The sequence below is a fragment of the Bubalus bubalis genome, chromosome 19 (assembly GCF_019923935.1).
Source record: "Bubalus bubalis isolate 160015118507 breed Murrah chromosome 19, NDDB_SH_1, whole genome shotgun sequence".
In the NCBI taxonomy this organism is placed as follows: domain Eukaryota; kingdom Metazoa; phylum Chordata; class Mammalia; order Artiodactyla; family Bovidae; genus Bubalus; species Bubalus bubalis.
In genome coordinates, this window is record NC_059175.1 from 44,874,918 (window position 1) to 44,889,875 (window position 14,958).

Genomic DNA, 14,958 nt, shown 5'->3' on the forward strand with positions numbered 1-14,958 from the left:
ATCATTTAGTTTGTTTTCATATAATTTCTCAAATATACATTAAAACAAATCAACCAGTCTTTGCGAAACTTTAGCTTAATATAAATATGGAAAATATCTAAATACTGCATCTTGAGTTGGCTTTGCAAAGATTCCAGAAGTAAGTTAGCCACACACTGTACATGACTAAAGAAGGAATGTGCTTGTGCCTAGTTGCTCAATCATGTCTGACTCTTTGTGACCCCATTAACTGGAGCCCACCAGGCTCCTCTGTCCATGGTGATTCTCCAGACAATACTGGAGTGGGTTGCCATGCCCTTCTTCAGGGGATCTTCCAATCCAGGGATCAAACTCAGGTCTCCTGCATTGCAGGCAGATTCTTTACCATCTGAGCCATCAGGGAAGCAAACAAGGAAGTCAAATAGAGAAGAAATAGTGATCAAGTGATAAATTATGTTGCTCCATATGAACTAAAGTATTTACAAGTTGATTTTTCTCTCCTATTGAGAAAAGTAGAGAAAGGCTCTACTTTGTCTCTAGCCAAACTTTAGATTTCATTGGGATGGGATTAAATCTGATCCACAGTTATGTGTTCTCTGTAAAGGACTAAATCTACATCTAAGGGCCATAAGTCCAGGCTATCCAACAGAGTGTTTTGAAAGGTTTTTTTTTTTTTTTCTTCATAATATTCAGGTTTGGCGATTGAGTAGATCTATGAGATCATTCCTAGCTTCAATATCTTTTGTTCAGATGTGATTCTAATATAAAAGTGTAATTGAAGCCCATTGAACTAAACTAATCATCAGTCTTTTCATGGTGAATGGTTCTGTATGCACTCTTCTAAATCAATCAATGGGATGAGATGTACTGTTCAGTATGCAAATGTTGATACAAGAGTAAGATCAGTGTGGATATCAGAACATTATCTGGTAAGTCTGGGGACACAAATGATCTTCCTCTTGAAAGTTTGGTATATAAATATGGTACATGAAATTGCTTCAGTAACTCAGAAGGCTAAGCTAGCACAATGAGTGATGAAAGCCCAAGAGAATCATAGAAATTTTACTTTAGTCTTGATTATGCATCAGTTGCATATCCAACCTTAATCGTTTGCATTTAAGCCAATAACCATAATTTGTCATTTTTTTTATTGAATTTGAGCTAAATATTCTCTTGCATAAAATTTAAATTCCCTGACCGATATAAAAATAAAAGCTTTTTAAGTCTTGCCTTGCCATTTAATATTGCTTTAAATTATTTTTTGGTCTTAAGCACTATCCTCATTCTTGATCTTAAACTTTATCATATTACTTCAAAAGGTCTGCTATATTTAATCTAGTCAGAAAAGAAAACTTTGCGAATATAGTAAGAAAAAAAAAATAGCACTTTGTTGTAGTTTGACAATATCTAACCAGAAACACTGGAAAATCCCCTCGACATGTTTTTCAAAATACAGGTCCTTATTTTTGGATACAGTATACTAAAATTTCACTGAGAATACAAATTAGAGCTTTCATTTGTTAAAATTATAATTTATTTCCTGTGATAACTGTGTTTTGCTGAAGATCATTTACCTTGAAATGAAAGTACAAAATGTCTAAGATAAAATGAGATAATCACCATGCATTGTGAATTGCAGTATATGGCAAAATCACCAGCTTCAAACATTCATATGAGCAAAATAGAAATAACATAATTCAGAAACTAAACATTTTTTGAAGTATAAAACAGCAAAACAAAATTAAGAAAAGCATAACAAAATTACTTTTAAAAGGGAAACAAAAATTAAAGATTCAAATGTAGGAAACAGCATTAAAATAAGTATCCCACTAAATGAAACCAGTCCATCCTAAAGGAGATCAGTCCTAGGTGTTCATTGGAAGGACTGATGTTGAAGCTGAAATTCCAATACTTTGGCCACCTGATGCGAAGACCTGACTTATTTGAAAAGACCCTGATGCTGGGAGGGATTGGGGGCAGGAGGAGAAGGGGACGACAGAGGATGAGATGGCTGGATTGCATCACTGACACAATGGACATGGGTTTGGGTAAACTCTGGGAGTTGGTGGTGGACAGGGAGGCCTCGCTGTGGTTCATGGGGTCACAAAGAGTCGGACATGACTGGGTGAATGAACTGAACTGAACTGAACTGAACTAAATGAAAATTTTAAATGCTTAGTTAATCACAAAAACATGAACACCATTTTTAATACTTTTGGCAGAAATGGTGCTCCAGAAAAGTACCAAAGTAATGTTTTAGAAATTTCTGAGAATATGAATAACATTTTGTTAATATTTTTATTTTAATATGTGTGTTATATCTACAAAAACAAAATGAAATAAAATATTGTGAGATAAAATGTCAACAGTATGTTTACACTTACCATTTCATTTTTTCTAAAATAAAACACATATGTTGACTTGAATGTACCCTGTACCACTTTTTTTTAAAATTAAACACACAGGCACAATATTATAGAAGAAATGAAGATGTTTAGTGGTACAGACCACTACAATAAGAAAAAAAAAAAAAAAACTAATAGAATTAAACATTTTATAGGAATTAACTGTCATTCAATCTATAACTTCCAGGGAATAAAATATTAAAACCACAATAAAGAAATTTTTGTGTCATTAGCTCTGGACATTTTAAGCCCCATGAAAATAAACTGATATGGTGTGTAAGCATTATAATATTAATAGAAGGTAACATATCCATAGGATAACTCCTAAGACACAACACTAATAAAGTGGAGCCATAAATCCTATGAACCATGGCTATTCCAATCAAAAGGGTAACAACCAGGGTCTAACATGTCATGAGGTTGTAAAGGAGCTCAGCAGTCCTATGAACCATATCCCTTTGTTTTATGGGGAACATGTATCAATACTTGCTTTATGGGATTTATGAGCATATAAATAGAAAGACATTAAAGTAATACAGAATAACTGCAACAACAGTGACATCTTTAATATTAAGTTATCCAGAAATCTCCTCTAATCTACTTATACAAAATAATATATATTTTATTATTACAAAATACAGTAATAGATAATAATACATATAATTCTTAACTCTTGGGAATATTAGCTAAACACAATTCTTTATGCCTGCTGTACATATATCACAATAGTTTATTTCCTCAACACTGTTGAGAGGAAATATATATTGTAAAATAAGCAGTTAATAGTTTTAACTCTAATTTTTCATACCTGTTGGAAGTTATATCACAGAAATATCAGTTATTTAAAAAATGTATGCATAACCTTTAAATTTTGGAATAAACATTTATAATCAGTATATTATTGAATATGTTGATGCTTTTATATAATCTGACTGATTTAATTATTATCATTTGATTTATATTAACTACCATTGAAAAATTAATCTGATATGAGGAAATCCTTTTTTCCCATATGTAAAATGATCAAGTTGAAAAAAAAATTGATTTTATTTTATAAATAAAGTACTTTTTTTTTTCAAGTTTTCTGCAGCCAGTCTGTATATTTATTCCAAAAATTCTGTGTAAATTTGTAAGTATAATTATAATAGATTTTAATTATAATAATTACAGTTTTTTTGCTCAAGCTTGCCTAAGTCAGTTTCTGTTACATGCAGCTAAATGAATCCTGACAAATACAGTATGATACTATATTATCTTAAAGTTCCTCCCAGTACTTTTATTCTTAAAAGTTGTAGATGAAGATCTCCTCCAAGATTATTAATATTAGATTGCTATCAGTGTTTTATCCTGTTAAGAGTTTAGACACAGTAAGAAAAGAAAGTGGAAGAGAAGTATTATCTCAAGCATTACCTTTCTGGGGAAGCATTTCCAATTCACCCTGAGTTAGGTGCCCTCATTGTGAATTTCCATGGCACAGGATTGCCAGATAAAATGCAGGAGACATCAATATTGCATGGGACATACCTATACTAAAAATTATGTATTATTTATCTGAAGTTCAAATTTAACTGGGCATCCTGCATTTTACCTGGCAGCCCTAGATCCATTCAGAGGGGTCCAGAATCAGGAGGTGTGCATGAGAAATTACCAGAAATTAGGTGTTGCAGCAGCAGGTGTTGCTGGAACATAAACCTTGTAGAGTTGAAATCATTTTGGTTGTAGTGAGAGCCAAAGGTGTAAAGGAGGACAGAGGCCAAGTCATTCTTGTTCAGTCACTAAATTGTGTCCAGTTCTTTATGACCCCATGGACTACAGCATGCCAGGCTCCTCTGTCCTCCATTAACTCCTGGAGTTTGCTCAAATTCATGTCCATTGAGTCAGTGATGCTGTCTAACCATCTCATCCTCTGCTGCCCCCTTCTTCTTTTGCCTTCAGTCTTTCCCAGCATCAAGGTCTTTTCCAGTGAGGTCGATAGATTAAAAATTAACTAAATAGTGAGTTTCAGTCAGTATATGAGGTAAACTGTAATATGATACAAACATGAGTTTTTCCTGACATTGACCAGCTGTGCTCAAGATTTAAATATTTACCTTATTAATTACAAGTGTAAAACCTTCTTTTGGTCATAATCTACTTTGAAAAATGTTTACACTTTTGCCTATTGAAGGCAACAATTATATCAAACATTGCAAAATCAGTCACCCCATTAAAATATATTTTGCATCTATGAATGAATCACATATTTGACTACTAATTTTTTTTTAATTTTTAAAAAGTAAACAGTATCTTTAAAATGTCAGTCCCTGATAAAGTTCATTTTGTAGTTGTTGTTCAGTCATGAAGTTGAGTCCCACTCTTTTTGACCCTGTAGACTGGAGCATACAAGGCTCCCCTGTCCTTCACTATCTCTTGGAGAGTGCTCAGATTCATGACCATTCAACTGGTAATGCTATCTAACCATTTTATCCTCTGGTGCCCTCTTATCCGTTTGCCTTCAATCTTTCCCAGAATCATGGACTTTTCCAACGAGTCGGCTCTTTGCATTAGGTGGACAAAGTATTGGAGCTTCAGCAACAGTCTTTCCAGTGAATAGTCAGGGTTTATTTCATTTAGAACTGATAGGCTTGATCTCCTTATAGTTCAAGGGACTCTCAAGAGTCTTCTCCAGCACCACTACTGGAAAAATCATAACTTTGGCTTTATGAACCTTTTCCGGCAAATTTCATTATACTTGACATGTAAAGAATGCACAACAACTAGGTTAATATAGCACAGGAAGTGCATCTAGATAGACCAGGAGGTTTGGTGGCCCTGAGGTGGGTGTTGGCAAATTCAAACAATAGAAATAAAAGCTAAATCCTAGGGAAACTGTGGGAGAGAATGAAGCTGAAAGGGAGCTGTGACCATTCCAAGCCATGTTAAAAGGTTCGTATTATAAATATGGTCTCCTTTAATGTTCTTTCACTGTTATTCATTCATGAAAAATTGCACAGAATATAAAATTTGATGTGTTGAAAAATTATTTATATAATTTCCATGCAGCAGAAGAACAAAAGAACATCTACAAGTGAATGACATATCAATAATATGAGATTTAACAGAACTCGTGACAACATACAGTAAATCATATTTACAGTAAAACATGAAAAATCACGCATGTGAAATAAGACATTTAACTTAAAAATAAATTATGAAAAACAAAATAAATCCAAGTAAGTAAAAAATAAAATGTAAAATGAAAGGAGAAGCAAACAACTGTTATCAATTAAGACCTGTTACATTGAAAAAGATGAGTAATAGAGAAATGCTATTAAGCAATGTCATCAAGGAAAGGAAAAAATAATGTGCAACTTTGAATGCAAAAATAAGAGGTGCATGGGTAAAGCTGGATTATTTTTTTCATTGAAATATGGTAACTTCTACTTCTGCTTAATTGATTATGCTAAAACTTTGACTGCGTGGATCACAACAAATTGTGGGAAATTTTTAAAGAGTTGGGAATACCAGACCACGTTACATGCCTGCTGAGATATCTGTATACAAGTCAAGAAGCAAAAGTTAGAACCAGACATGGAACAAGAGACTGGTTCCAAATCAGAAAAGGAGTATGTCAAGGCTGTATATTATCACCCTGCTTATTTAGCTTATATGCAGAGTATATCATGTGCCTATGATGCATGGACCTAACAGAAGCAGTTGATATTAAGAAATGGTGGCAAGAATACACAGCAGAACTTTAAAGAAAAGATTTTCATGACACAGATATCTATGATGGTGTGATCATTTGCCTAGAGCCAGACATCCTAGAATGTAAAGTCAAGTGGGCCTTAGGAAGCATCACTGCAAACAAAATAAGCAGAGGTGATGGAACTCCAGTTGAGCTATTTCAAATCCTAAAAGATGATGCTGTGAAGGCATTGCACTCAATATGCTAGGAAATTTGGAAAATGCAGCAGTGGCCACAGGCCTGTAAAAGTTCTGTTTTCATTCCAATCCCAAAGAAAGGCAATGACTAAGAATGTTCAAACTACCACACAATTGCACTCATCTCACAGGCTAGTAAAGTAATGCTCAAAATTCTCCAAGCCAGGCTTCAGCAGTATGTGAACTGTTAACTTCCATATGTTCAAGCTGGATTTAGAAAAGGTAGAGGAAACAGAGATCAAATTGCCAACATCTGTTGGATTATCAAAAAAGAAAGAGAGTTCCAGAAAAACATTTATTTCTGCTTTATTGACTACACCAAAACTTTTGACTGTGTGGATCATAACAAACTATGGAAAATTCTTAAAGAGATGGGAATACCAGACCTCCTTAACTGCCTCCTAAGAAATCTGTATACAGGTCAAGAAGCAGGAGTTAGAACTGGACATGGAACGAGGACTGGTTCCAAATCCAGATAGGACTACATCAAGGCTGTATATTGTCACCCTGCTTATTTAACTTATATGCAGAGTCAGTTCAGTTCAGTCGCCCAGTCCTGTCCGAGTCTTTGCGACCCCTATGAATTGCAGCATGCCAGGCCTCCCTGTCCATCACCAACTCCTGGAGTTTACTCAAACTCATGTCCATTGAGTCAGTGATGCCATCTAGCCATCTCATCCTCTGTTGTCCTCTTTTACTCCTGCCCCCAATCCCTCCCAACATCAGAGTCTTTTCCAATGAGTCAACTCTTCGCATGAGGTGGCCAAAGTATTGGAGTTTCAGCTTTAGCATCAGTCCTTCCAAAGAACACCCAAGACTGAACTCTATTAGAATGGACTGGTTGGATCTCCTTGTTGTCCTCTCAAGAGTCTTCAACACCACAGTTCAAAAGCATCAATTCTTCTCCAAGGGACTCTCAAGAGTCTTCTCCAACACCACAGTTCAAAAGTGTTAATTCTTCGTTGCTCAGCTTTCTTCACAGTCCAACTCTCACATCCATACATGCCCACTGGAAAAACCATAGCCTTGACTAGACGGACCTTTGTTGGCAAAGTAGTGTCTCTGCTTTTGAATATGCTATCTAGGTTGGTCATAACTTTCCTTCCAAGGAGTAAGCATCTTTTAATTTCATGCCATGGCACAATGGCATGATGTATATGCAGAGTACGTCATGCCAGGCTGGATGAAACACAGGCTGGAATCAAGGATAGGCTGGAATCAAGATTGCCAGGAAAAATATCAACAACCTCGGACATGCAGATGATACCACCCTTATGACAGAAAGTGAAGAGGAACTGAAGAGCCTCTTGATGATGGTGAAAGAGGAGACTGAAAAATCTGGTTTAAAACTCAACATTCAAAAAATGAAGATCATGGCATCTGGTCCCATCACTTCATGGCAAATAGATGGTTTAACAATGGAAATAGTTAGAGACTTTATTTTCTTGGGCTCCAAAGTCACTGCAGCCATGAAATTAAAAGATGCTTGCTCTTTGGATGAAAAGCTATGGCCAACATAGACAGCATATTAAAAAGCAGAGACATTACGTTACTGACAAAGGTCCATCTAGTCAAAGCTATGGTTTTTCCAGTCGTCATATATGGATGCTAAATCTGAACCATAAAGAAAGCTGAGTGCTGAAGAATTGATGCTTTTGAACTATGGGGTTGGAGAAGACTCCTGAGAATCCCTTGGACTGCAGGAAGATCAATCCAGTCAATTCTAAAGGAAATCAGTCCTGAATATTCATTGGAAGGACTGATGCTGAAACTCCAATACTTTGGCCACCTTGATGTGGCTAACTCATTGTTAAAGACCCTGACAATGAGTAAGATTGAAGGCAGGAGAAGGGGACAACAGAGGATGAGATGTATGGATGCCATCAGTGATTTAATGGACATGAGTTTGAGCAAACTCTGGGAGTTGGTGATGGACAGGGAGGCCTGGTGTGCTGCAGTCCATGGGGTCACAAAGATTTGGGCATAGCTGAGCGACTGAACTGAACTGAACATCTTCATCCCAATAAATGTAAAAACAATATTGTACATGCATACTGTATAAAAATATGTGAATGGCCTAGTAAAAAAGCAATTATATTTTTATTTTTCCTAATGTGTTAAAATTTGAAGGGCATTACTAATATTTTAGGCATCTATTAATATAAGACAAGTATCTAAAATAAAATACAATACTTTATACTTGGCTATTTATTCAAATCATTGTTGTTCAAGGAAAGTTTTAAGCTTTTTGTCGACAACTTTGAGTTGCCAGGATTCTGGTAGATCTTATAAGAGAATAATTTAAATAAAGGTAATTTTAATAGATACATAAGAAAATTTGGTTATATAAATTACTTATTAGATTATTAATTTATTGTTAGAACTACTATTCATGATTATATACCAAACATTTGCTTTTATATGGGAAAATGTGAACATTACCCTTTCTCAAAAAAAAAAAAAATTAAAGAATTAAACTATCAGCTTTTAAAATCATCAAATAAAATGGGAAACAGTGATCTTTACCTCATGCCTATAGGCCTGGAGGACATAAAATTTAGCATAGTCCTTATGAAAGATAAAAGTCTTGGTTTAGAGTACCTTGCCATTTAGGTTATCTAAATGTATACAATTATCAATAGTGATAGTGGCATAAACAGTGAGGTACCAATGGTATAGTATATTACACATTGTTAAAATCAGAAAAATTTAATTAATATTTGCATTCATTTGCTAGAAATGCCGTAGCAAAGTACTACAGTGGCTTAAAAATCTCACACTTCTAGAGGCTAGAAGCTCAGATCAACGTATTTAGCAGAGTTGGTTTCTACTGAGACTTCTCTCCTTAGCTTATAAATAGTCCTTTTCTTGCTCTATTTTCTTGTGGTCTTTCCTCTATATGTGGCTGGGTCCAAATTTTCTTTTTATAAGGGCTCACCTGAAATATACCATTTTAACTTGATTACCCTTTTCAAGTGTCCATTTCTTTTTTTTTTATTTTATTTTTAAACTTTACATAATTGTATTAGTTTTGCCAAATATCAAAATGAATCCGCCACAGGTATACATGTGTTCCCCATCATGAACCCTCCTCCCTCCTCCCTCCGCATTCCATCCCTCTGGGTCGTCCCAGTGCACCAGCCCCAAGCATCCAGTATCGTGCATCGAACCTGGACTGGCAACTGGTTTCATACAGAAGATTTGGGAGAATGGCATTGAAACATGTAAAATATCAAGTGTCCATTTCTAAATGCAGTCACATTCTGAGGTACAGAGTGTTAGGACTTCAACAGAGGTAGTTTGGTGAGTTACAACTCATACAGTGACAATATTTTAACATGAAGTAATTGCTATCAAAATTGTGCATGGGAAAAATCAACTAAGTAAAACTGCACAGACTTATACTGAATATATCAAACTCATTTTGAGTGATAACAGAAGGCATTTAGTGACTATGTTAACATTAAAATTTTATGGCAAGTATGTATTTTATGCATAATTAAAATTATAACAAATTATAAATATAGCTTCTGAAAGTATTAAAAAGGAAAATGCACTAAATAAATTAAAAGAATTATGATATAAATACAAGCAGAAATAAACTGAAAACTCTAGTATATACTACTAGCATAAATATAGGTTGTTCAAGAGCAAATTATTAAGAATTAAAATTGGTGGGACTTCCCTGGTAGTCCACTGGCTAAGACTCTGCACTCCCAATGCAGGAGGCTCAGGTTCAATCCCTGGTCAGGGAACTAGATCCCACACACTGTAACTGTTTGCATGCTGCAATGAAGAGTTCATGTGACAAATAAAGATCCTACATGCTCTAATGAAGGTTGAAGATCCCATGTGCCACAACCAAGACCTGGAACATCCAAATAAATGAATGAATACATAAATAAATATATATATATTTAGTTTTCTTTTTTAATTTAATTTTATTTTTTAACTTTACAATATTGTATTGGTTTTGCCATTTATCAACATGAATCCGCCACAGGTATACACGTGTTCCCCATCCTGAATCCTGCTCCCTCCTCCCTCCCTGTACCATCCCTCTGGGTCGTCCCAATTTTTAAACAAATAAAATTGGTTACACTATTAAATATAAACAGAACTATCAAATGGCCTATAACTATGAATATGTGAAGATGAATTTACTTTATAGACAAGTAGGTGCCAGGAAAGTCCATTTTTAAGTAACAAATTAAATTCCTTTTATAGTTCTTCTCCATTGAAAATAGAAATAAGTTCAATATCCTTGGTGCGATAGACTTATTAAAGGCCCCAAAGACATCAGTGACCCAACCTTGATACCTGTAAATATATTAATTGACATGGCATGAATTTTTGCAGATGTGAATAGATTAAGGATTTTGAGATAGGGAGCTTATTTTGAATTTGCTGAATGGACCCCAAATAATCCAGAGTCTTTCTAAGAGGGATTACCCAGGGTCAAGGTGATTAAGAAACAAAGAGAAAAGCTGATGTAATGACAGAAACACAGACAAAATTGAAGATGCTACACTGCCACTGTCTTTCAGTGTGTATGAAGGAGTCACAAACCGTGAAACCAGGGCAACCTCTGAAAGTCGAAGGCTTCCCTGGTGACTCAGATGGTAAACAATCTGCCTGTAAAGTGGGAGACCTTGGTTTGATCCCTGGGTTTTATGATTCCATGGAAAAGGGAATGACAACCCCCTCCAGTGTACTTGCCTAGAAAATTCCATGGACAGAGAAAGCTGGTGGGTTACAGTCCTACAGTCTATGGGATCACAAACAGTCAGAAGTGACTGAACGACTAACACTTTTCTGGGAGTTGGTAAGGTTGAGGAAACAGGTTGTTCCCCAAACCCTCCAAAATGAACTAATTCTGCTAACAGCTTTGTTTTGGACAGTGAGACTGATTTTGTATTTCTGACTTCCAGCACTATAATTTAGTAAATTTGTGCTGTTTTAAGATGCTAGGTCTGTGGCAATGTGTTACAGCTACAAGAGTAAATTATTGCACCTGGGAATTGGAAAAAACTTTCTCAAGGCCACATGGAAATGTGGGAGCCCTACTCTGAGCTTAGAGACATCAGGGAGAGTCTTTTTTCTTGTCAGTCGTGGAATGATCTGAGTCCCTTTCTCAAAATATGAAAGACAAAGGTTCTCTCGCCCATCATTCCTTGATTGAACAGAAAAATCCTTGAAATGATTGTCTTTTAATACTCAGAGTTGAACTACCCTAGATAAACTGCAAGCCATTCTTTCCTAGGTTATGCTTCTGAGCTTGAGTGTGGTTACAAAACCTGGCTCTGTGCTCAGCTCTGGATCGTGACAAACACTCAGTCTCTGGGTATTTTGTGTATTACCTTATTCCCCTCATTATCAGTACAATTCTCCAGTCTGTCTCCTCTAAGATACATAGTCTACTTATGAATTAATGAATATGAACAATCCCAGCACAATCTCTTATTGGCTTGGGCAAGAACATTAAAGCAAAAAATAATAATAGTTTGAGTTAGCCTAAAGGAACAACTAAGACATACTCTTAATCCCAGAGATTCTGTTTTTGTTGTTGTTGTTGTTGTTGTTTGTTTGTTTGTTTTTCACCATTCTTATGGCACTAGGGAAGCTTTCTTCCTTTCTCTTCTGCCTAGATACACACCGTTATTTTACAATATGATTGAAGTTTATGTGTATCAGTAATTATGAGCCTGAGAATGGATGAGCCTTAGCTCATTTATTATCAAGCAAAGGCAGATTTTATTTCCTTACTCTCCAAAATCACTGTAGACAGTGACTGCAGTCTTGAAATGAAAAGACACCTGCTCCTTAGAAGAAAAGCTATGACAAACCTAGACAGCCTATTAAAAAGCAGATATATCACTTTGCTTACAAAGGTCCATATAGTCAAAGTTATTGTTTTTCCAGTAGTCATGTATGGATATGAGAGTGGACCATAAAGAAAGATGAGAATTGATGCTTTTGAACTTGTGGTGTTGGAGAAGACTCTTGAGAGTCCCTTGGACTACAAAGAAACCAAACTAGTCAATCCTAAAGGAAATCAATCCTGAATATTCATTGGAAGGACTGATGCTGAAACTCCAATACTTTGGCCACCTAATGAGAAGAGCTGACTCATTTCAAAAGACCCTGATGCTGGGAAAGACTGAGGGCAGGAGGATAAGGGGACAACAGAAGATGAGATGGTTGGATAGCATCTCTGATTCAATGGGCATGAGTTTAAGCAAACTCCAAAAGATAGTTTAAGGACAGGGAGGCCTGGCATACTTCAGTCCATGGAGTTTCAAAGAGTTGGACATGACTGTGCTACTGAACAACTCAAAAGGAAGATGGCCTTGACTTAATAGGCTTTGTCTATTTAATTCCTAAGTTATTTAAGTAAAATATAAATTAGTATGTTTCAAGACTTCAGCCTTACTTAGAGCATTCCATGGAAACAAATATGAGAAACAAATAGGAAGAATATAACAGCTAGATATCTTCTCATCCTGAATTCTTCACTCTTCATATTTGCATGTTAAAGAGTCATGACCTGAACAATACCTGACATCAATAGCATCAGGAAAGTTTTAAATAAAATAAATTGTCTTAGGTTTCAAACTGCTGCAGCTCCCTGCTATTGTGATCTTATTTAGTTGTTGCCCCAGGATCCTAAAAGAATACATATCTTGAGTGGATTGAGGTGGATAGTGAATCATTGAAGATTAATATTATAAGTATCTAAGATTTATAGTTTTTGGATTTTTCAAGTTTAAATCATGTAACCAAGCACAATATAGGCATAACATTTCAATAATATTTAAGAAATTGAATTTATTGTATTGCAGTTGTTGCTTCATTGATAAAACATTTCAGTATATGCTTTAAGTAATAATTTGAAAATTTCTAATAAATCAATCTCAAATATATCATTTGTGAAATTTTGTATTTGAATTTTTCATCAAAGTGGCATTTTTAATGAGATGGATATTGGACTGAACAACTGATTTCATTGTTAATCTTTCACTTTGGCATCCCATTCTATTTATTTCAATTATGTTACTTCATGGATATTATTAATTCTTCATATGATATATTAGCTTATGCATTTTTAACAAGACAAATTGTGCTGTAAAAAGAACAGTAATATAATGAAATTTCTTTAACCTAAGAGCAGAAATTTTGACATAAATATATATTTTTCAAAGAAAATTAAAAATATTTTATTTTAATTGGTCATTCTTAACACAATATGTTTACTAGTTTTTAAGATAGTAAAACATAACTTAAGGATTGCCCAATGTAATTAAATAAAACAGTACAATATTGACGGAATGCAGTTTTCTTTCATGGTGACATGATATTTAGCAACAACTGAGAAAAATAAGAAGCAAACTATTTATAAAGTTATAAGCATTTAAATGAGACAGTATGAAAGATAAAATAATTGCATTTGCCCATATGAATGTCTTTTGTGACTTGTAGAAATTTTCTTTTCACTCAATGATTTTACTTTTTGAGCATGGAAAATATCATTACAAGATGAATCAATTCTAATGAAATGAAAATATTTCCAGTAAAGTAGCTTGATTATTTCAAATATGATATATATTTGTTTGTCTACTTAATGAAGTCATCCATTTCTGCCATCTTTGCTATTATTCAACATTGTCTTATTAAGACAAATGGATTAAGAGAATAAAAATAAATATGAGATCATACATACAAAAAGACAATATATAAGCTTTATTTTTTTTATACAGGCCATTATTACTTATGCAAGAAAAAACACAAGAAATTGTAATAAATTCATTAAAATTACAAAGCAAGGGTTATATTACATACCTATTAAATAGATGTAATATCCATACATCTATTACATATCCATTAAAACTGCAAAGCTTGCCATTATAGTAAAAGGAGAAAATGATCAGTTCTTCACATCTCTATGTGTCTTTTACAATGTGACTTCACAGCTCCTCCTATGTGTAGCTTGAGTTTATTTATTTGACTCTTTGGTGATGACTTTGTCAGATAAACCAGATTTGACCAATGACTTGAGAGTAAATGTGATACATACAGAGACTTTAAAAGCATTTGCACATTTGAGTAGTTCTCTCTTTCTGTTCAGGGATTTTCATGTAACTCTTGGTAAAGAAGCCACCTGCCAGTGCAGGAGAAGTGGATTTGATCTCTGGGTCAGGAAGATCCTCTGGAGAAGGAAACAGCAACACACTCCAGTATTCTTGGCTGGAAAATACCATGGACAGAAGACCCTGGTAGGCTACAGCCCATGGGGCTGCAAAAGTCAGACACAGCTGAATGACTAAACAACAACTCTTTCTGTTATTGGACAAACCTGGACAGCTAGGAGGGGTACATAGCCAAACTAGCTCCATCACCCCAACACATATCAAACCAACAAACAGAAATATAAGTAAGGTCATCCTAAAAAATCAGCCCCATCAACTGAACTTTGAGGCCAGACAAGTTGAACTATACCACCATTGTTTGCCATTGGTGTTCTGGTTTTTGGGCATTTTAAGTAGGGTGGTAGTGATAGCTTCCCAGCTGACAATAGTGGTAAAGAACCCGCCTGCCAATGCAGCAGACATAAGAGATGTAGGTTCGATCCCGGGGCTGGAAGATTCCCTGG